Raw genomic sequence first — 23,266 nt, 5'->3', positions numbered from 1 at the left:
AGCAGACACATTGTCTATAGAAAGTAAGGTGTTGGTCACTGCACCTGGCTTATTGCTACTAAAGAAGTGCCGTGTAAGACAAAGAGTTATTTAATTTGGCTTGTTTCAAAACAGACAGCACTGATTAAGCTTGTAGACCAGTTGGATAATATTGCTTAGCATGTTAATAACGGAGCTATTAATAATTTGGGAGTTTTATAAATTCAAGGAAGTTAGCTTTACCGTATTAATTGTGGCTAGCTGAGTTCTGTGTCTCTAAGAACCTTTTAGACTATCTGTGTAAAATAGGTATCTGAGGAAATATCGTAGGAGTGTGAAGTGGCAAAGAAACTGTACAAATGAAGAGAGCAGCTCAGCTTTATTCGGAATGGTTAAAGAACATTGAGAAGCATGGGGTGAACTAGAGTCCATTCATCTGCCTTCGATTTCTGTGATGGGTGGTTCACTCATCTGCATCGTCGGTACATTGTTTTAGCTTCTAAGAGTTGCACCTGTGTTTTGGAAATCACTTTTTTAGAAGTGGTTTGTACTTTGGAAATGTTTTATTAGATTAAAATCCTCTGTGAGTTTTAAAAGTGTTTTAAGAATGTTGTTTGGATTTAAATATGTATCAATAAAAATAAATGAACTATGTTTTAAACTGCTTTGCTAGGTGGAAGTATCTCGTAGGTAGAGAGAGGGGACCAGCTGCTGAAATAGTGGACATTGGCAGCTAAATGCACCGTGGGGACTAATCGGAGAAGTGAACTAGTCTGGGACGATTGGGTAGTTACAATGTGGCTATCTATATCCGACAGGGTGAAAGTCTTCATTTGAGTTTAGAACTTCATGGTCAGCAAACCCAATACCATCACAGTTGGGGCCCAACATTATATCAAAAATATTACTTTATAAAGTATTATTATTTAGTAATAGTCCAACTCATAGAGCTACAAGTGCTATGGCCCCCCACCTAAAAGTTCGACAGTCTGGTTCTGGTAGTTGCACAGTCAAATGTGGTCGATATTATAAATGTGTTAATAATCTAGCAGAATTGTGGGGTGATACCTTGACTGGTTCTCAGATTGAACATGATGAATATTTCATTCTTTAAGTCGGAGACTGGAATGGCAAAGGGATAGTACGTAGAGTAGGGTGCAGATTTAACAGACCAAACCCCGCTGTGCGACCTGCTGGAGTTCGACCATCAGAATTAGTAGCATAGCAATAACTCATGCCTGGAAAAACAAATTGGCTCCTTTTTAGGTAGAAACCAATCACCAGCTGGGGGCCACGTGCTCCTGTGATAGAACCCGGTGACCCATCTCTTAATTCCGATGCATGAGGGTATCGTGTATTCCTTCCACGCCAGTAAAGCCTGGAGGTACTAACGAAGCCTGAAGAACAGATGCACTAGAATTACTAACAAGATCGACTATGGGCAGCAAAAGGAGAATACAAGGAAAGGTTCCTGTACCCCGAGCCGCTGCAGCTTCCCCAGTACAAATGTCCTGTCAAGCTTTCTGACCTTTGACTATTCAGAATTTGCAGGCAGTATGCACCACATGTCAAACTGATGCTAAAGGAACTCTGACGAGGATAATTCAGAATGTCAGGAGGTTACAAGCCAGTCATACTCGCCAACTTATTCATGTTATTTCCCATTGCCTCGGTACCACCTGCACTTGAGAGTGGAAATCCACCTCAGATACATGCGTGGATTTACAAACAAATTAATGTTGGAGATGTATGTGGAAGACTTAGTACTGGATTGGAGTACCATGTTCAGTTCTGGTCACCTCACTATAGGAAGGATGTGGATAGTATAGAGAGAGTTCAGAGGAGATTTACAAGGATGTTTTCTGGATTGGGGAGCATGCCTTATGAGAATAGTTTGAGTGAACTTGGCCTTTTCTCCTTGGAGCGACGGAGGATGAGAGGTGACCTGACAGAGGTGTATAAGATGATGAGAGGCATTGATTGTGTGGATAGTCAGAGGCTTTTCCCCAGGGCTGAAATGGTTAACACAAGGGGGCGTAGTTTTAAGGTGCTTGGATATAGGTACCAAGGGGATGTAAGGGGTAAGTTTTTCACCCAGAGAGTGGTGGGTGCACGGAATTTATTGCCAGCGATGGTGGTGGAGGCAGATACAATAGGGTCTTCGTTATATGGAGCTTAGGAAAATAGAGGGCTATGTGCCAGGGAAATTCTAGGTAGTTTCTAGTATAGGTGTTGTGTATTGAGTAAAATAGTCGAAAACCAGGGCTTAATGTCAGTTTATGAGAACAAATGGCAAGGGCAGACTGGGACGGAATTCATGTTACCCTTTAGCCTAGTGAAAATATCTGTACCCTGTACGGAATAGTCTTAATCGAAGCCGATCTATGAATGATTTCAGGTTGTTGTAGAGATCTTGTGCACCCACAGGGTTACCGCTAGCCCTTCATATGTGCAACAAGGTACTGGAACAAGCTCCTCCCCTTTTCCCTTTAAAAGCAATGCAGAGTTAGTAACAAAGTCATCAAACCTACCTCATTCCTCGAGTCAATCGCATTCTCCCTCATCAGCTCCTCTGCATGGAAGAGATAATCAACACAAATTTGCATCTGCATCAAGGTCTGGAATGGAAACACCAGTGCCCTTGAATAGAAAGTCCTACAAAAAGTAATGGATATGGCCCAGTCTATCACGGGTAAAGCCCTCCCCACCACTGAGCACATCTACATGATGCATTGTAGCATCCAGCAGCCAGACCATGCTCTCTTCTCACTGCTGCCATCGGCAGAAAGTTACAGGAGCCTCAGGACCCACACCAACGGGTTCAGGCACAGTCATTACCCCTCAACCTTCAGGATCTTCAGCCAGAGGAGAAAACTTCTCTTGTCCCATCACTGACCAGTTCCCACAGCCTAAGGACTCACTTTCAAGGGACTCTTCATCTCATGTTCTTGGTTTTTATTGCTTATTTATTTGTTATTATTATTTTTTTCTTTTTGTATTTGCTCAGTTTACTATCCTTTGCATATTGGTCGAATGGCAAGATGGTGCATTCTTTCGTCAATTCTATTATGGCCAGACCTTAAGACATGAGACATGGGAGCAGAATTAGGCCATTCAGCCCATCAAATCTTTTCTGCTTTTCCATCATGGCTGATCCCAGATCCCACTCAACCCCATGCACCCGTGTTTTCACCATATCCTTTGACGCCCTGACTGATCAAGAAATGATCAAGTTCCTTCTTAAGCATACGCATGGTCTTGGCCCCCACCGCAGTCTGTGGCAGAGCATTCCACAGATTTACTACTCTCTAGCTAAAAGTATTCCTCCTTACCTCTGATCCAAAAGGTCATCTCTCAATGTTGGAGCTGTGCCCTCTAGTACTGGATACCTCCACCATGGGAAACATGCCCTCCACATCCACTCTATCTAGTCCTTTCAACATTCAGTAGGTTTCAATGAGATCCCCCCACATTCTTCTAAATTCCAGTGAGTACAGGCTCAAAGCTGCCAAACGCTCCCTTCATTCCCGGAATCATCCTCGTGAACCTCCACTGGACAACATATTCTTTCTGAGATATAGGACCCAAAATTATTGGCAGTATTCCAAGTACAGCCTGACTAGCATCTTATAAAGGCTCAGCATTATCTCTTTGTTTTTATATTCTATTCCCCTTGAAATAAATACCAAAATTCTATTTACCTTCTTTGCATCAGACTCAGCCTGTAAATTAACCTTCTTGGAGTCTTGCATGAGGACTCCTAAGTCCCTCTGCACCTCTGATGTTTGAACCCTCTCCCAATTTAGATAATAGTCTGTACTATTATTCCTTTTACCAAAATGCATTATCACACATTTCCCACTGTATTCCATCTGACACTTTTTTTGCGCATTCTTCTAATTTGTCTAAGTCCTGCTGCAATCGCGTTGCTTCCTCAGCACTACCTACCCCTCCACCTATCTTCGTATCACCCGCAGACTTTGCCACAAAGTCATCAATTCTATTATCCAAATCATTGACAAACAATTTGAAAAGTAGTGGTGCCATTACTGACCCCTGAGAACACCACTAGTCACTGGCAGCCAACCAGAAAAGGCCCCTTTTATTCCCACTCGCTGCCTCCTGCCTGTCAGTCACTCCTCTACCCATTCCATTATCTTTCCTATAATGCAATAGGATTTTATCTTGTTAAACAGTCTCATGTGTGGCACCTTATCAAATGCCTTCTGAAAATCCAAGTAAATGACATCCACTTCCTCTCTTTTGTCCACCCTACTTGTTACTTCCCCAAAGAACTTGAACAGATTTTTACAGAAACTTTTACAGAAACCATGCTGACTTAAACTTATGTTATCTTTAGTCTGCAAGTAGCTCAAAACCTCATCCTTAATAATAGTCTCCAGCACTTTCCTAAACACTGAGGTTAGGCTAACTAGCCTATAATTTCATTTTGTTTGCCTTCCTCCCTTCTTAAAGAGTGGAGTGACATTTGCAATTTTCCAGTCCTCTGGGACCATGCCAGAATCAAGTGATTCTTGAAAGATCATGACCGATGCATCCGTTATCTCTTCAGCAACCTCTCTCAGGACTCTGGGATGTAGTCCATCTGGTCCAGGTGACTTATCCACCTTAAAACCTTCCCGTTTGTCTAGCACTTTTTCCTTTGTAATAGCAATGGCACTCTCTACTACTCCCTGACACTCACAGACCTCTGACACACTGTCAGTGTCTTCCACAGTGAAGACTGATGCAAAATATTCATTAAGTTCATCTGCCATTTCTTGTTCCCCATCACTACCTCACCAGCATCATTTTCCAGCGGTCCAATATCAACTCTCCCCTCCATTTTACTCTTAATATAACTGAAAAAACTTTTGTATTGCTGCTAAACTGCTTTATAGTATAGGCTAGTCTGCCAATGGTTATTACTCTACCATGGATTTATTGAGTATGCCCATGAGGAAATGAATTTCAATGTTATATGGTGACATATACGTACTTTGATAATAAATATACTTTGAACTTTGCACTTCACCCACAACCTAGATGGCTAGACGCTAAGTATAGTCCATGATCTCTAGCTCCACCCTCTTTCTTTATGGAAGAAAGTCTTAGACTGAGATACTCCTTCCAGGACAGAGAGAACGTTCTGAGGCCCCACCAATACTGTACTATGGAGAGAGTATGAAACGGACCACACACCACGAGACCTGTCTCATCCTTCACCCTCTAAATATACAAAGGGCAGGGCCCATCCCAAACATCCACTCCCTCCCCTTCAGCTCAGCAAAAACAAAATCTAAAGAAGGTGGAAGGACAACTTTAATGTAATAAAATCTGCACAGGAGAAAGTCAGCAAAATTTAATCCAAATGCTCCATCCGATGAACAGGATACAGGCATAGTGAGTCTTGCCTTTCCATATGCCGAGGCTTGTATTTTTGGCCAAATTCAGCCCTGCTGTTTTGATACAGATGTGAGTATTTCAATGCTAAATTCTGATATTATTCAAAGTGATAAACTAGGGAAGCTGACAGGGAAAATTAAAATTATAGGCGTAAGGTAGAGTGCCTAACTTGTTAAGTTCCCATACAGATACAGGGGTTTTAGTAAACAATAGATGTAGCCATCAAGCTTTATACAAACTTAACTCAGATTAAACTAGCACTTCGAACAGGAACAACGGATGCTTCCTATTGGATTCATTCTATAATCAAACCATCAACCGATACAACTGCATTGGATGAATGAGACATACATATTCAGAAATCACTCTACTATCACCAGGATAAAGCGATCAGAGCAAAATTGAAACATATTTTGTACATATATTATAACCACCTACAACATAACCACTGTAAGATACTGAATTGACTAAATTATGATGCCGTCCTTTCCCATACCAGATAACAGTGGCATCTTCCTGACCATAGATGAAAGTAATCTCTACAGGAAACTATAGATTCATCCTATAAACAAGGAGCTTTGATAAAAGAACCTCTTTGATTCAACTCGCTCATGTTTAGCCTGATGGACAATAGCACTTGGGCATCAACTACATTGTCCTAAATAAACACAAAAACTAATTCTGCCCAGCAACAGTCATTGCCACAAATGCTGTAAGCATTGACTCGTAAAAGTATAAATCTTACATACATCTGGCTGATGGCCTCTGGCCACATCCACTTCTTGAAAGTGAAAAAACAGAGGCTATGTAATTAACATAAAAAATCTCAGCTTTGTGATAAAAAAGTGAACTTCCTTAGTATGACAATTATCAGTTAGGGACATGGTTTATCCCCTGAATGTAGACAAAAAGTCCCTTGAGTAGGATATCCAAAGTCCCTAAAAGGCTTTCAATCAACCCAAGGCCTATTGAATTGTGCTATAACGTTGATATTGACTATGTTCAATTGTAAAACCATTATGCAACAGATGTACACCGAAAAATGAAAAAATGTTTGCTTTTATCACAGAAGATTATGAGGCACTGGAGAAACTGATGAATGCAGTTTGACAAGCAATAGACCTCAGGACAAGAGATTTAATAACATCTCTTGCTGTGCAAATCCATGCTTCTCCAAAAACCAGTTGCCAACTGCAATAACAAGGGAGAAGAAACAGAAACTTCCATACACTCTATAATCTCCCCCCAACAGAAACTTCCATACACTATATAATCTCACCCCAACAGAAACTTCCATACACTCTATAATCTCACCCCAACAGAAACTTCCATACACTATATTATCACCCCCAACAGAAACTTCCATACACTATATAATCACCCCCCAAAAGCAACTTCCATACACTATATAATCTCGCCCCCAACAGAAACTTCCATACACTATATAATCACCCCCAAAAACTTCCATACACTCTATAATCTCCCCCCAACAGAAACTTCCATACACTATATAATCTCCCCCCAACAAAACCTTCCATACACTGTATAATCACCCCCCAACAGAAACTTCCATACACTATATAATCACCCCCCAACAGAAACTTCCATACACTGTATAATCTCCCCCCAACAGAAACTTCCATACACTATGTAATCACCCCCCAACAGAAACTTCCATACACTGTATAATCACCCCCCAACAGAAACTTCCATACACTCTATAATCTCCCCCCAACAGAAACTTCCATACACTATAATATCACCCCCCCATAGAAGCTTCCATAGGCTATGCCTCATATAATCTCTTCCCCCCCCCCCCCACCCCACCAACAGGACAGACATTTTTACCTTAGAACAATGTCTTACTAGGCTATTGCAGTAAGACATAACTAGTTAAGAGAAATGGCAAACACTTTTACGAGAGAAGTGGGAATACGTTCCTGAGAGCTATGACTCACAATCCTTACATGTCAGGGAAGATGCAGAAGCATCTTCTCCACAGCCTAATATAGACAGCATTCTTTAGAGCACTATTCCCTAATGATGGACCAGCAATGAAACTCCAGAAAGACGGATCCACTCAATCATTATCCCTGCTCTTGATTATAAAAGGAACATTTGTATCAGAAACTGAATTTAAACCACATTTACGAGCACATCCCTTAGGGATTTACATAGCTCAATTCACACAGAATAAAGCCCTAGAATTATGTGTAAAACAAGTAAATACAACAGCACCGGCCTAACTCTAATTATATTGGGAATGTGGTAGGAAGGGATCTTCCCATCTGGGCAACCACTGGATGAGGAACACACAGAGGTAAAAAATGTTTCCACGTTTGTCCACGCAGAAGATTATTTATGAATTATTATTGACTCGATCATTAGTACAGGCATTGCACATCCTGGGTATACTGCAGGCTCCTACACAGCTGTAAGACCAGAAGAGATGGGAGTGGAATTGGCCTATTAGGTCCATCGAATCTGCTCCACCATTTCATCATGTCTGATCCATTTTGCTGCCTTCTCTCTTTAACCTTTCACCTACTGACTAATCAAAAACCTATCAACCTCTGTCTTAAATATTCCCCATTACCTGGCCTCTGCAACAAATTCCACAGATCCATCACATTCTGGCAAAAGAAACTCCTCCGCATCTCAGTTCTAAAGGTCATCCTTCCACTCTGAAGCTGTACTCTCTGGTCCTCGATGCCCCCACTGTAGGAAATGCCCTCCCCACTTCTACTCGATCGAGGCCTTTCAACATTTGATAGGTTTTAATCAGATCACTCCTCATTCTTCTAAACTCCACTGTGTGCAGGTCCAAGGGGACCACAACCTTGTTGTTGGGTTGGGGGCTTGTGTACTTCAATGAGCCAGAGAACCATGCTAACTGGAGTCAGAGCTTTATGCTTTGCCTCTTAGCAGGGTCACCTATCCCAAAGAGGTCAAAGGGTAGGGGCCAGAATAAGAGTGGTCCGCCAGGTTCCGGTGTTCAGCTGAGGGTTAATAACCCTGGTAGGTAAAATAAAACTTCTACGGTAACAGCAATAAAGAATCCTGCAACATCTGAATGACCAAAAACAGACAGAGCTGTAGGACCTTCACTGCTGCCCTAAACGCTAGTGGCATAACAGACAGTAAGTAAGTGCAGGCCCAGAGCCATCAAACGTTCCTCATACGATAACCCTTTCATTCCCGGAATCATTCTCGTGAACCTCCTCTGGACCCTCTCCAGTGTCAGCACATCCTTTCTTAAATAAGGGACCCAAAACTGCTCACAGTACTCCAGGTGAGGCCTCACCAGTGGCTTATAAAGCCTCAGCATTACATCCTTGCTTTTATATTCTAGTGCTTATGAAAAGAATGCTGACATTTCATTTGCCTTCCTCCGCACCAACTCAACCTGCACGCTAACCTTTAGAGAATCCTGCACGAGAACTCCCAAGACCCTTTCATTTCCTTTCTTCTGTCCACTTAAAAAATAGTCTGCTTTTGTTGCTTCTACTAAAGTGCAAGATCATACATTTCCTGACACTCCTTTGTCCATTCTCCTAATCTGTCCAAATCCTTCTGCAGCTTCTCTGCTTCCGCAATACTACCTGCTTCTTTGTATCATCTGAAATCTTGGCCACAAAGCCATCAATTGACATATAACATAAAAAGAAGCGGTCCCAACACAAACCCCTGGGGAACACAACTAATCACCAGTAGCCCATCAGAAAAGGCTCCTTTATTCCCACTCTTTGCCTCTTGCCAGTCAGCCAATATTCTATGTTAGTATCTTTCTGTAATACCGTGGGCTATTGTTAAACAGCCTCATGTGTGATACCGTGTGAAAGGCCTTCTGAAAATAATTACACATCCATTGATTCTCTTTGGTCTATCCTGCTTGTTATTTTCCTCAAAAGAATTCCAGCAAATATATCAGGCAGATTTTCCCTTAAAGAAACCATGCTGACTTTGGCTTATTTTATCATGTAACTCTGAGTCCTCATAATTAACAATCAACTCCAAAATCTTCCCAACTGCTGAGGTCAGGCTAACCGGCCTATAACTTCCTTTCTCCTGCCTCCCTCCCTTCTTGAAGAGTGGAGCGACATTTGTGATTTTCCAGTCTTCCGTAACCATGCCAGAATTCTAGTGATTCTCAAATGACCATTACTAATGCTTCCACAAGCTCTTCATCTCCCTCAATCAGAATGCCGGGGTGTAGTCCATGCCGGGGTGTAGTCCATGCCGGGGTGTAGTCCATGCTGGGGTGTAGTCCATGCCGGGGTGTAGTCTATGCTGAGGTGCAGTCCATGCCGGGGTGTAGTCCATGCTGGGTGCAGTCCATGCCGGGGTGTAGTCCATGCCGGGGTGTAGTCCATGCCGGGGTGTAGTCCATGCTGGGGTGTAGTCCATGCCGGGGTGTAGTCCATGCCGGGGTGTAGTCCATGCCGGGGTGTAGTCCATGCTGGGTGCAGTCCATGCCGGGGTGTAGTCCATGCCGCGGTGTAGTCCATGCCGCGGTGTAGTCCATGCTGGGGTGTAGTCCATGCTGGGGTGTAGTCCATGCCGGGGTGTAGTCCATGCCGGGATGTAGTCCATGCCGGGGTATAGTCCATGCTGGGGTGTAGTCCATGCCGGGGTGTAGTCCATGCCGGGGTGTAGTCCATGTTGGGGTGTAGTCCATGCTGGGGTGTAGTCCATGCTGGGTGCAGTCCATGCCGGGGTGTAGTCCATGCTGGGGTGTAGTCCATGCCGGGGTGTAGTCCATGCCGAGGTGTAGTCCATGCCGGGGTGTAGTCCATGCTGGGTGCAGTCCATGCTGGGGTGTAGTCCATGCTGGGTGCAGTCCATGCTGGGGTGTAGTCCATGCTGGGGTGTAGTCCATGCCGGGGTGTAGTCCATGCCGGGGTGTAATCCATGCCGGGGTGTAGTCCATGATGGGGTGTAGTCCATGCCGGGGTGTAGTCCATGCTGGGGTGTAGTCCATGCTGGGGTGCAGTCCATGCTGGGGTGTAGTCCATGCTGGGGTGAAGTCCATGCCGGGGTGTAGTCCATGCTGGGGTGTAGTCCATGCCGGGGTGTAGTCCATGCTGGGGTGTAGTCCATGCTGGGGTGAAGTCCATGTTGGGGTGTAGTCCATGCTGGGGTGTAGTCCATGCTGGGGTGTAGTCCATGCCGGGGTGTAGTCCATGCCGGGGTGTAATCCATGCCGGGGTGTAGTCCATGCCGGGGTGTAATCCATGCTGAGGTGTAGTCCATGCCGGGGTGTAGTCCATGCCGGGGTGTAGTCCATGCTGGGGTGCAGTACATGCTGGGGTGTAGTCCATGCTGGGGTGAAGTCCATGTTGGGGTGTAGTCCATGCCGGGGTGTAGTCCATGCCGGGGTGTAGTCCATGCTGGGGTGTAGTCCATGCTGGGGTGCAGTCCATGCTGGGGTGTAGTCCATGCTGGGGTGTAGTCCATGCCGGGGTGTAGTCCATGCCGGGGTGTAATCCATGCCGGGGTGTAGTCCATGCTGGGGTGTAGTCCATGCCGGGGTGTAGTCCATGCTGGGGTGTAGTCCATGCTGGGGTGTAGTCCATGCCGGGGTGTAGTCCATGCTGGGGTGTAGTCCATGCCGCGGTGTAGTCCATGCTGGGTGCAGTCCATGCTGGGGTGTAGTCCATGCCGGGGTGTAGTCCATGCCGGGATGTAGTCCATGCCGGGATGTAGTCCATGCCGGGGTGTAGTCCATGCTGGGTGCAGTCCATGCTGAGGTGTAGTCCATGCTGAGGTGTAGTCCAAGCCGGGGTGTAGTCCATGCCAGGGTGTAGTCCATGCCGGGGTGTAGTCCATGCCGGGGTGTAGTCCATGCCAGGGTGTAGTCCAAGCCGGGGTGTAGTCCATGCCAGGGTGTAGTCCATGCTGGGGTGTAGTCCATGCTGAGGTGTAGTCCAAGCCGGGGTGTAGTCCATGCCGGGGTGTAGTCCATGCCGCGGTGTAGTCCATGCTGGGGTGTAGTCCATGCCGGGGTGTAGTCCATGCCGGGGTGTAGTCCATGCCGCGGTGTAGTCCATGCTGGGTGCAGTCCATGCTGGGGTGTAGTCCATGCCGGGGTGTAGTCCATGCTGGGGTGTAGTCCATTCATTCCAAGTTTCCCTTCAGTATCCCAAGGACCCTGATCCCTGATAACAACTGCGCTCAATTCTGTCCCGTAACACTCCCGAACTTCTATCATATTGCTAGTGTCTTCCATAGTGAAGGTGGATGTAAACTACTTAATATTTGTTCTCCATTTCCTTGCCCCCATTACTTCTCCTCCACTGTCATTTTGCAGTGGTCCGAAATTTACTCTCACCTCTCTTTTACTCTTTATATGTCTGAAAAAAACTTTTGGTATTCTCTTCTATATTATTGGCTCGCTTACCTTCATATTTAATCTCTTCCTCCTTATGGCATTTTTAGTTGCCTTCTGTTGGTTTTTAAAAGCTTCCCAACTCTCTGCCTTCTCACTGTTTTTCGCTCTATTCTATACCCTCTCTTTCCTTTTTATGTTGTTTTTGACTTCCTTTGTAAGCCACAGTCATATCATTCTGCCTTTAGAATACCCTTCCTCTGGGCTGTATCTATCCTGCGCCTTCCAAATTTGTCCCAGAAACTCCAGAAATTGCTGTTCTGCCGTCATCCCTGCTCATGTTCCCTTCCAATCAACTTTGGCCAGCTCCTCTCTCGTGCCTCTATAATTGCCTTTTCTCCACTGTAATACTGATAATTTGACTTTAGCTTCTCCCCCTCAAATTGCAGAGTGAAGTCTATCATTTTATGATCACTATCTCCTAAGTGCTTCTTTACCTTAAGCTCCCTAATCAAATCCAGTTCATCATGCAACACCCAATTCAGAATAGTCATTCCCTTAGCAGGCTCCACCACAATCTGCTCTAAAAGGCCATCTCATAGGCATCCTACAAATACTTTGTCTGGGGAATCCAGCACCAACCTCATTTTCCCAAACTACCTGCATATTGAAATCCCCCGTGACTACTGTAACATTGCCCTTTTGACATGCGTTTTCTATTTCCATTGTAATTTGTAGCTAGTGTCCTGGCTAGTGTTTGGGGGTCTCCCATCAGGGTCTTTTTACCCTTGCAGTTTCTAAACTCTACCCACAAAGATTCTACATCTTCTGATCCTAAGTCATCTCTTTCTCGGGTTTTGATTTATTTTTTTACCAACAGAGCCATGCCACCCCCTCTGTCCCTACATATAATGTAGATCCTTGGACATTAAACTCCCAACTATGATCTTCTTTCAGTCACAACTCAGTGATGCCCACAACATTGTAGCAGAGTTAGAGATTGGTAGGTACAATATCATTTACCTTATTCTGTATACTGGGCACATTCAAATAAAACACCTTCTCTCCTGTGTTCATCATCCTTCAAAATGTTGCTCCCATGTTACACTGCAACTCATCCCACTAACTGCAAATTTTCCCTACCATCTGCCTGTCCTTCCTGACATTCTCACTATACACTGTATCTAGTTGTACACCAGTTGTCCCATTTTTAGCCCTATCACTCTGGTACCCATTCCCCTGCCAAATAACCAGGGTGATCCTTTAAGAATTCTCCTAGATAGTACTAAACCCACCTGCAAAGGATTTCTAACATGGTAGAAATATGAAGTTAATGGTAACAGTAATTTTTGGGTATGCCGTTCTCATAAAGATAGAAGCAAGTACCTCCTGCCAGCAGGTGGCAGCAATGATTCCAGAAGCCACCATGGATCCGGAAACCTTCGTGGTGAAGGCCAAGCCATTCATGCACAATTAGCCAGGTCATACTGACGGTTATACTGGTTATACCGACGGTTATACTGGTCATACTGACGGTTATACTGGTCATACTGACGGCCTTACATGTTGAGTGAGTGTAGGGAATTTGTTGCAAACTGTAAAGAATATCCGGTCAACTACAACGTAGCAGTCACAACAGCACCTGGTATATGTCAAACAAAGACTACTGCACCAGCTGTGGTAAGCTGACTACGTAGGCTTACTTCTGGCATCCCAAGGCAACTCACGTTATTGGATCTTTGTACAGGGGACGTGTGGTTAGTCTCACAACTTCTTGTAGTGAGACTGCAACCACCAGAGCACTCCAAAACTCCACATCCCCATATGCTGCCAAGACCAACCAACCCCGCCCACATCGCCTCCACAAATACCAACCAAGGTTCTTCCTTCAGTGGTAAAAGCTTTCAAGCCTTGTGAGATAAACGACAAACAAATTGAGTACAGCACTCCATTTCAGTGATGGAGCAAAGAAATGAAGAGATTAAGCGGGCCTGGCAAAACGGCTCTACTCTGGGGGCAAAGTGGGCTACACTTGTCCCTGAAGTGCAACTGTTCATAAACAAAGTGCCGATTGCAAAAAAAGGAGTACATAAGCGTGTTACGCCTTACGTCTGAATGTACAGTACAATGACCACCTAAATACACCTTCGATCGTTAACTCAGACCAACCATCGCCTACACCCGGCACAACCATCCTCGAGAAATTGAGAGAGTTTATAGGAATGAAAAAGAAAGCAAACAAACTTGATGAGATAGCTTGAACACCACAGAAAGGGGAGTGGGGAAAAGAAACTGCATAAAAATAATTCTGAGATGGAAACCTCCTTGACTCGTTAGGACTGTGGTAATCGAGACTGGGAGGGGAAATGAGACTGTAAGTAAAACTGCCTCCTTAGAGAACATCAAACCTGCCCCAGCAGGATTTATACCCCCAGAAGAGTGGAACCCTCATGTTAGAGTGGTATGTGGGTCCACCACAAAAGCCCTTCACTCCAGCGGGTAGGTGGTGAGACATACTGAAAAGACAAAACATATGTTTTGATCTTAAAAACAACAAAGAATTCCTGTTCACTTGAGGAAAATTGCCCAGGGATAATGTACTCAGAATGCTTTGTTGTTTGCAGGGTAAGACAGACTCAAGTTCCAGGAAGAAATGTTGCTTTTGCAATATTTTACTATCAATATTTGTGCCTGTTCATTGCTGCCTTACTTACCGTTTGTTTCTTCGCAGACAAAGTCACATTTACCATGGAAGTTGTCTCATCTGGCTCGGAACACCCCCAAAACTCAACGACTCAGAGAATGCTAGATTAAGGTGATCTGTGAGCAATGATGATTCTAATTTAAATATCACTAAATGGCCCTTACCTCTTGGTCATATGTAAGGTAATGCACTGGTACCCCTAAACCTTACCTCAGCTAAGTGATTTTTCCTGTGCACCTCATTGCTGATTAAAACGAACATGGATACATGGAAAAACAAAGACCCCTGTGCAGAAATGATTAGTAACACCCTGGCAAAACCGAAAGATTCCAGCCCAGGTATTGAGGTTAAGCTAACAGAGGAACCCCTCGATATGGATACCCTTACCCTTGAAGAAAAGTATTGACACTGATAGAGATGCCCTCTTCTTCAAAGAACAAGGTTTCCCTTCCTCCATCATCTCCATAACTTAACAGATATCCGTGCTCAACCCATTTTCCTACAGGCTTAACAGGGGTAGAATTCCTCTTGTCCTCACCTTCCAGCCCATGAGCCTCTGCATCCAACATATCTTCTCAGCAACTTCCACCATTTTCAATGAGATCCTACCACCGATCACATCTTTAACAGCCCCACTCCAACTCATTGTTCTCTGCAAGGATCACTCCAGTGATTCCCCTGTCCAATCATCCCTCCCCGCTAATCTCCCTTCTGCCACTTACCCCTACAAGCAGCAGAAGTGGTACATTTGCCCGTTCACCTCCTGCCTCACCTCAGTTCGGGCCCCAAATGGTCCTGCCAGGTGAGGCAGCTCTTCACATGCAAATAGGTTGGGGTCATCTACTGTATCTGGTGCTTCCAATGTTGCCCCATCTACACTGGGAAGACCCAAAGTAGATTAGGGGACCATCTTGTCGAGCACCTCAGCTCCATCTGTGAAAAGTGGAATTTCCCAGTGCCTAACAAGTTCAATTCCTATCCCCATTCCCATTCCAACATGTCGGTCCATGGGCCTCCTCCTCTGCCACAATAGCCCACTCTCAGGTTGCAGGAGCAACACCTCATATTTCAGGTAGATAGCCTCCTACCTGATGGCATGAACATTGATTTCTCCAACTTCTGGTTATGCTTCCACTCCCCCTTCCCTATTCTGGCTTTTTTTGTCCCTTCTACTCCCTCTGCCTATCACCTCCCTCTGGTACCCCTTCTCCTTCCCTTTCTCCCATGATCTCCTCTCCCCTTCCTATCAGATTCTTCCTTCTCCAGCACTGCCTTTTCCACTTAGCACCTCCCAGATTCCTACTTCATCTCCCCTCCACCAGCCACCTGGCTTTACCTATCATCTTCTGGCCTGTCCTCTTCCCACTCGTCCACCTCCTTATTCTGGCTTTTTATCCCCCTCTCTTTCCAGTCCTGATGATGGGTCTCAGTCCAAAACATCCACCGTTTATTCATTTCCATAGATACTGTCTGACCTGTTGAGTTCTGTCAGCGTATTGTGCGTAATGCATCTTTTTCTGGGAGTCTAGAATTAAAGGTATAGACAGAATCCCCAACAGAAGAACAGTATTCTTCCTTACTTCAGTAAATGTTTTACCTTTCATATGTATTTTTACATTGTGAAGTCATGTAACTAATGAATAAAATTTTCTATAACTAAAATGTAAGCTTACTAATCCTTAGGCAAAAGAAGACATGAATACACAATCAGTAACTTGTTTACACAACTCACTTTCAGAAAACCTGAGTAAAGTCGTACCACACTAAATTCAATGCAAACATCTCTGTGAAAGAGATTAACTATATCCAGCTTATTGAAAGACACTGCCAGATGACATGATAAACTAGTACTGACAGACACTGATTCAAACTTACATCAAAGAAATGGCAAGGGCGGTTTGTGGGAGGAAGATATGGATGGACTAATATGGACTTAGAATATGTGCGTTGATGATCTTTGTGGAAATTATAATGGAAGCATTTTGTATGAGGCTTTGAGAATGTGTGCAGCTGAGAGTGAGGAAGTGAATACTCTAACGAGAAACCCTTACGTAGGGGGGTGCTCAGCGAGTTTGTTGAGCATCGGATTGAAGAAGATTTTCTAGCGCTAGTGAGCTAGATGGTTGGTAGAGTGATAATCTGCTCGCAAGAGGAGTCTTGGCAGGAACCTTGATCTCAAAGCTGATATCTGTAGGAAGAGGCTGGGTTAGAAATCTTCACTTAGAGTGGGGTGTGATGGGTGTTCACTTCCTGGGCAAAGAGACCTCTTATTTTTGTCAAACTCAGCTTTCTAAACACAGCAACTGCCATGTATAGGTCTAAGAGTTGTAAGTTAAACTTCTGGTTTGCTTCTGGTTCTAAATGGGAGCCAGTCTTTGGTTCTTAAAATGTAAATGACAAGCAGTAATCAGTTTGAAGTTAAAACAAGTACTGTCTTTCAAGCAGCTTTGCAAACAAGCTCTGTAGATAGAAAATGCATCATCTATTGATGATGTCACAGCGTTTCAGTAACTGACCTATCTTTGATGTCACTTAGTGCAGCATTAACTGACCTATCACTGATGTCACTTAGTGTATTAGTATCTGACCTACCAATAATATCACTTAGCGTAGTGGTCGCCAACCTGTCTATCTTTGAGACTTTCCCAGTAGATCCCAAAAAAAAAAGAAAAATAAATACACAAATACTGTTGAGAGATTGTTTCCGGGTTGTGGGGTTTTAGTTCCGTTCTTTCTGCCCAGAGCGCGTGCGTGTAGTTCCCCCTCACTACACAGTGTACTTCAGTGGTCCCCAACCACTGGGCCGCAAGGAAACGATATGAGTCAGTTGCACCTTTCCTCATTCCCTGTCACGCCCACTGTTGAGATTGAATACACGCAAGGACATCAGTCGCCTAAACGCAGTGTTACCCTCGCACCAGGGATCATTGGTTGGCCTCCCATGGCCGGCAGGAAGTGTCGTTACTACTGGCCTGGAGCGCGGACAGATGGGCGCCGCCTCTAAACCTGTTTAACACACCGAATGTTCGTGGGGAAGCCAGTGCTAAAATATTTGCAGACGACCTAATTTGGGCTCAGGGTTTGGTAAGTGGCAGAGCAGCTACCTCGCTGCGATCTACTGAAGCAAACTTTTGTCGGCTGATAGATCCTACAAGGCGCACGGGCGAGCACCCTGTCGCACTCCTTGCTCAGTCGCTCAGTCACTCTATCCAGACTGCGACTGCCATGGCCCCGGTACGGGAACCTCCAGCCCTTACCTTGTCCTCTCACCCCACCCACGACCAGCCGCACCTGGCCAAGACGTCTGGTGGTGGGCGGGCAGGAGGCTGGAGTTTGGGCCTAGAGGCTGTCTAATGAGGCAATGAAGCCCTCAAAATTGCTTCGGTACCCTGAGTCCAAGCACCCTGCACTTAAAGACAAACCCGTTGAGCTTTGTGAGCGGAAAAAATGTGAGCAAGCAGGACAGAAGCTAAGTGCCGAGAGCTGCGAAAACTAAATTGAGGAATAGACTGGACATAAGGAACCTGCTTCAAGTATCGCTATATTCCGGTCGTGTTTAACAACACCCCCCCGCCCCACTCCATCGGCCGGTCTGCAAGAATACTGTCAATATTAAACAGGTCCGTGGTGCGAAAAAGGGTGGGTACCCCTGGTGTTTATACATTATTTCTACTTCCAGGTTGCGGGGTTTTACTTCCAGTCTTTTTCTGCCCCGGTGCACATGCATGTAACTAATCGATCTGGGGTCGATCTTGCCTTTCACTAAGGTCGAGGTAGGGGATCTTGGGCTTAAAAAGGTTAGTGACCACTAACTTAGCGTATCAGTATCTGACCTATCGCTGATTTCACTTAGCATATCAGTAACTGGCCTATCGATAATATCACTTAGCTTACCAGTAATTGACCTATCGATAATATCACTTAGCTTATCAGTAACTGACCTATTGGTAATATCACTTAGCATATCAATAACTGACCTATTGATAGTTGGGAGCTTTATATAGTCTAGGAAGCTAGCATTACAGTATTATTTGTGGGTAGCTGAGATCTGTGACCCCAAGAAGCCTTCAAACAATGCGTGCAAAGTAGGTATCTGAGGAAGTATCATAGGAGTGTGAAGTGGCAAAGAAACTGTACAAATGAAGAGAGCAGTTTAGGCTCATTAGGAATGGGGTGAGGAAGAGCTAGAAACCTGGAAGAAACACGGGGTGAACTAGAGATTATTCTCCTGCCTTTGGATGATTGCAGGAGAATGGGGCTGAGTGAAAACATCAGCCATTCTGAGAATGTCAAACAGACTTGATAGGCCAAATGGCCTAATCCTGCTCATATATGTGATGGTCTTATGGACTTAAAAGAACAAAAGAATATGTCATTGAAATATGCAAAATGCTGACAAACTAGACTAACAGGATGCAGGGAGGATGTTCCTTTGGTTGGAGGTGTTTAGACCCAGTAATCACAATTTTATGATACAAAGTACAAGATTTAAGACTGAGATGAGGAGGGCTTTCTTTACACAGAAGTGGAATTGTCTTCACACAAGGATATCGAGGCCAAGTCACTGAATGGGCTTAAGAAGATGAGTTCTGAAGGAGAAGGTTAAAGGTGCAGTGGTTTCAGGGGCATGGTATCATTGTCTCTGGAGACTGAGGTTCAATGGTTTCTGTGTATGGATCCACTGTTCTCTAGAGGGAGGGGTCCAGTGGTCAGGGAGGGGTCTGGTGGACCTTGTGAAACAGTCCCATCATTTCAGGGGAGAGATCTGGTGGTTGCAGGGGAGGTCTCTGCTTGTTCCTGGGAAGATCTGCATGGTGTCTGGGGAATGATCTTGAGAACAATGTAGTCAATTCCTGTGGAGGTCACCACCTGCGTGTTATTTTTAAATTTAGTGACACATTTTCTAAGCCAGGAAAACTAACACTTCCTTGTCAGGTCAGTCTTTTGGCTGTTGATGCTTTCTCTGCTTGCTCAGACCTCTCAGAGTGTGAGTGGTTTCGTACATCCAGGATGGCGTTAAATGCATCCTTTTTCAACTGCCAACTGCCTCCTTCTTGTAGTTGACGAAGGCTTTTATCCTCTGGTCTCACATGAGAGAACAGGGCTGTGTGCAATATTACAGTCACCATGGAGACACTCTGTGCCAGTTCTATCTGAAAAAGCAGGCAGCCTGTTTAATTAGCTGCCAGCAAACAAGGTTATCCATGGTTAATCACACCTTTGGGGATCTGGAGGTAGAGGTGCACGGTTCTGCATGACTTTATCAGCTGTCTGCACTGACCACTGCCATTCCGCTCCTCAGGCCTGTCAACATATCTAAAACCATCAGTGGTTTGTGCACCCCGGTGAAATATTGCACTCAGATGGAAGAGCTCCTTTGGGCAAAGGATTACAACAGGCATCTTCCACTTTGGGAGACGAGGAGGAAGGGGAGGGAGGAGACAGCAGAAGATATTGTACCAAGGACACTGCAACGCAACAGAGTGGTCGGATGAAACTCTAGGCTGTAAAAGGTCTGTGCAGCTTTTCCCCACCTCCCTTAGCCCTTCGCCTCACTGCCTGCTGCCTGAAGATGCCACGATTGTAGTTCAGTGGCGTTTGGTATAATACGTCAAACATCGCGTGAACGATGCCGCAGCCTGGCACTGGGGCGTGTTGAGGTTTAGCTAGCTCGTCAGAAACGATGGTCCCACTTTGACAGGAAGATGTAGCGAGCCCCTTTCTCATCCAGTCAACTTCACTCCAAACAACAGCTGGATCTCGGGTGGTTTCCATGAGTCCCACAAACCTGTGTGGGTCTCAGTGTTCCTGCTGAATCCCCAGCGAGGTGCTCAGGATGAGCGGGCCAGTGATGGACTCGTGAGGTGAGGGCCAGGAAGCAGCCTCTGGGCTGGTCCTGCCTATCCCATTCCTCTCGGGACCCACTCTGCCCTAGTGCCAGCTCCCCTCTCCCCAACTCCTACAGCTGCGAGTACCTGTGAACCCTGCTCCATCGTGCTCCAACAGGAGAGGACAATTAACCTCTGCGAAGGATGATGGAGAACACCTCCTCCACTGGGGTGTCCACCCAAAATTACCAGTGCTTCTGCCCTTTGTGAACAAATCCGATGCTACTTCACAGCAGTTGTACCTGCAAGCCGAACACACATCACACTGCAACAGAATGGTTTGGAAATTTTCACAGTGTACGACGCGACGAAGTCTTTTCTCTCTACCAGCTGGAGCTGCTCCCCGGCCCATGGCCCTGAGGACCTTTCCCATTGCAGTCTACATTCAATTCAGATGCAGATTCAGCCTCGTTTATTGTCGTGTACAGGGCGCACTCCTTGCTTCTTGCTCATGTGAAGCCTACTGTGTCAACGGCGTAGGTGGTAATAATAACAATCACTACCACAAAGAGTGCAGCAGCAAGGAGCTGAATGGTGTGAATATAGTGTGAAAGGAAGTGCTAAATTAACAATAGCCAAGAGATGAAGAGTAAAAAGTTTGAGAATGTGACAGCATCACCAGGAAAGGGATCTGAAGGAGGTATTGGTTGAGAAGTCTGATAGCAGCGGGGCGGAAGCCATTCTTAAGACTGAATATTGAGAGGCCTTCAAGCTCCTGTAGCTTTTCCCAAAATGTAAAAGCAGGAAAGGGGAACGGCCAGGGTCGCAGGCATCCTTCACGATACTGTTGGCCTTCCTGAAGCAATGGCTGATGAAGAAAGTCTGGGTGAAAGGAAGTGATGAGACTGTGATGGACCACTTTCTGCAGGTTCAGATTACAGCAGTTGTGAGATGGGAGAGGGTGAGTGCGTGCCATTGGATTAAGACAAAGACTGACATAGAAGAGTCGGGATGTGAAGTGACAGGGACTGGTGACTCACTCTGTCCGTGAGGAAACAAACCCCCAAGCACCGGCAGTGAACTCGTGTCAGCGTTGTTGCTTTTCCCTCACCCGTGCTCACTTTCACCTGGACTCTGGAAGCAGTTCAGTTACAGCAGAAAATCCGAAGGCCTGGACTAACAACCTGGAGACGGAGTTCAGCTCCCACCACTGGCCACTGCAACTGGGAAATTCACAGCACTGGATTGTTGTAAACCCCCATCAGCACCACTGTCCAGTGACTGGTGTGTAACAGAGTGATTGATGGCGAACACTCCATGCAGGTGTTATTAGGAGTGGGAAGCTCACCTTCTGGTAGCAAGTGCAGAGTTAGTCAGTCTCCTGCCGAAGTGAAACTGACACAGTGTGCAGAGCCCCGAGGGAGGAGGAAGGGGAGGGAGTCCCTTTCCATCACTACTGGATGATGGGTGTCTGCTGGTTCAGTGCCAAGTACTAGAGGTGTCAATCCAGAGTCCCTCAAACCAATCACTGTGGAATTAAGCAGCTGAACGATTCAACACCAATTGAATTGAATTGACTTTATTTCTTACATCATTCACATACATGAGGAGTAAAATTCTTTACATTAGGTCTCTGTCTAAATGTGCAAAGTGCAAATTATAGTAATTTATATTAAATAGTATGTACAACAGGACAGTCAATATAATATAGAAATACAATTGTATCAGTGTGAGTTAATCAGTCTGGTGGCCTGGTGGAAGAAGCTGTCCCGGAACCTGTTGGTCCTGGCTTTTATGCTGTGGTACTGTTTCCTGGATGGTAGCAGCTGGAACAGTTTGTGGTTGGGGTGACTTAGGTCCCCAATGATCCTTCGGGCCCTTTTTACATACCTGTCTTTGTGAGTGTCCTGAATCATGGGAAGTTCACAACTACAGATGCGTTGGGCTGTCCACACCACTCTCTGCAGAGTTCGGTGACTGAGGGAGGTACAGTTCCTATACCAGTCAGGATGTCCTCAACTGTGCCCCTGTAGAAAGTCCTTAAAATTTGGGGACCCATACCAAACTTCCTGGACCGTCTGAGGTGAAAGAGATGCTGTTGTACCTTTTTCACCACACAGCCAGTATGTACAAAGCACGTGAGGTCCTCAATGATGTGGATGCCAAGATCTTAGAGCTGTTCACCCTCACAACCCCAGATCCATTGATGTCAATATGGGTTAGCCTGTCTCCATTCCTCCTGTAGTCCACAACCAGCTCCTTTGTTTTTGTGACATTGAGGGAGAGGTTCTTTTCCTGACACCATTGAGTGATGATGATGACTTTTGAGTGAAATAAAGGTGAGGAAAAGGAAGGGAAGAATGGAGAAGAGTGGAATGAGGAAGAGAGAGACATAGGTATAAGAGAATGAAAGAGAGAAGAGAATGTGAGAGAAGGAGAGAAAATGAGAGAGTGGGAGAAATGGGAACCAGGAGAAAGAGAGATGGAGAGAGAAAGATGGAAGGAGAGGGAAACACTCCATGGAGTTCAAGGGTATTTAGAGAAGAGTGGCAAAGCAACCTGGACAATTAATCCAGAGACATCAGCTTGAATCCCACCATGACGGTTAAGGCTTTTAACACGTTAATGTCAGTAATGGTGCCATTTACATACCATCTGTATTTCCTTGGAAGGAAGTAGAATTGTAAAGCAATACAGCACAAAAAACAAGCCCTTCAGCCCAACTTGTCCATTGTGCTAGTCCCATGTTTAGCCTGTATCCCTCTAAACCTTTTCTGTCTAGGTACTTACTCTAAAGTTTTTTTTTAAATGTTGTCACCGCTTGCTCTGGTAGCTCATTGTATATATGCAGCCCGCAGTGAGCAAAAAAGCTGCCCCTCGGGTCCTTATAAAATCTTTCCCCCTTCTTCTTAAACTATGGCCTCTAGTTTTTAGCTGCCCTTCATGGGAACATGACTTCTCACCTATCTACAGTGTAACTCTCATGATCATATACACCTTTATAATGTCACCATGCCTGCC

Source organism: Hemitrygon akajei, chromosome 5 (assembly GCF_048418815.1).
Source record: "Hemitrygon akajei chromosome 5, sHemAka1.3, whole genome shotgun sequence".
NCBI classification, from domain to species: Eukaryota; Metazoa; Chordata; class Chondrichthyes; order Myliobatiformes; family Dasyatidae; genus Hemitrygon; species Hemitrygon akajei.
This window is presented reverse-complemented; position numbering follows the sequence as displayed.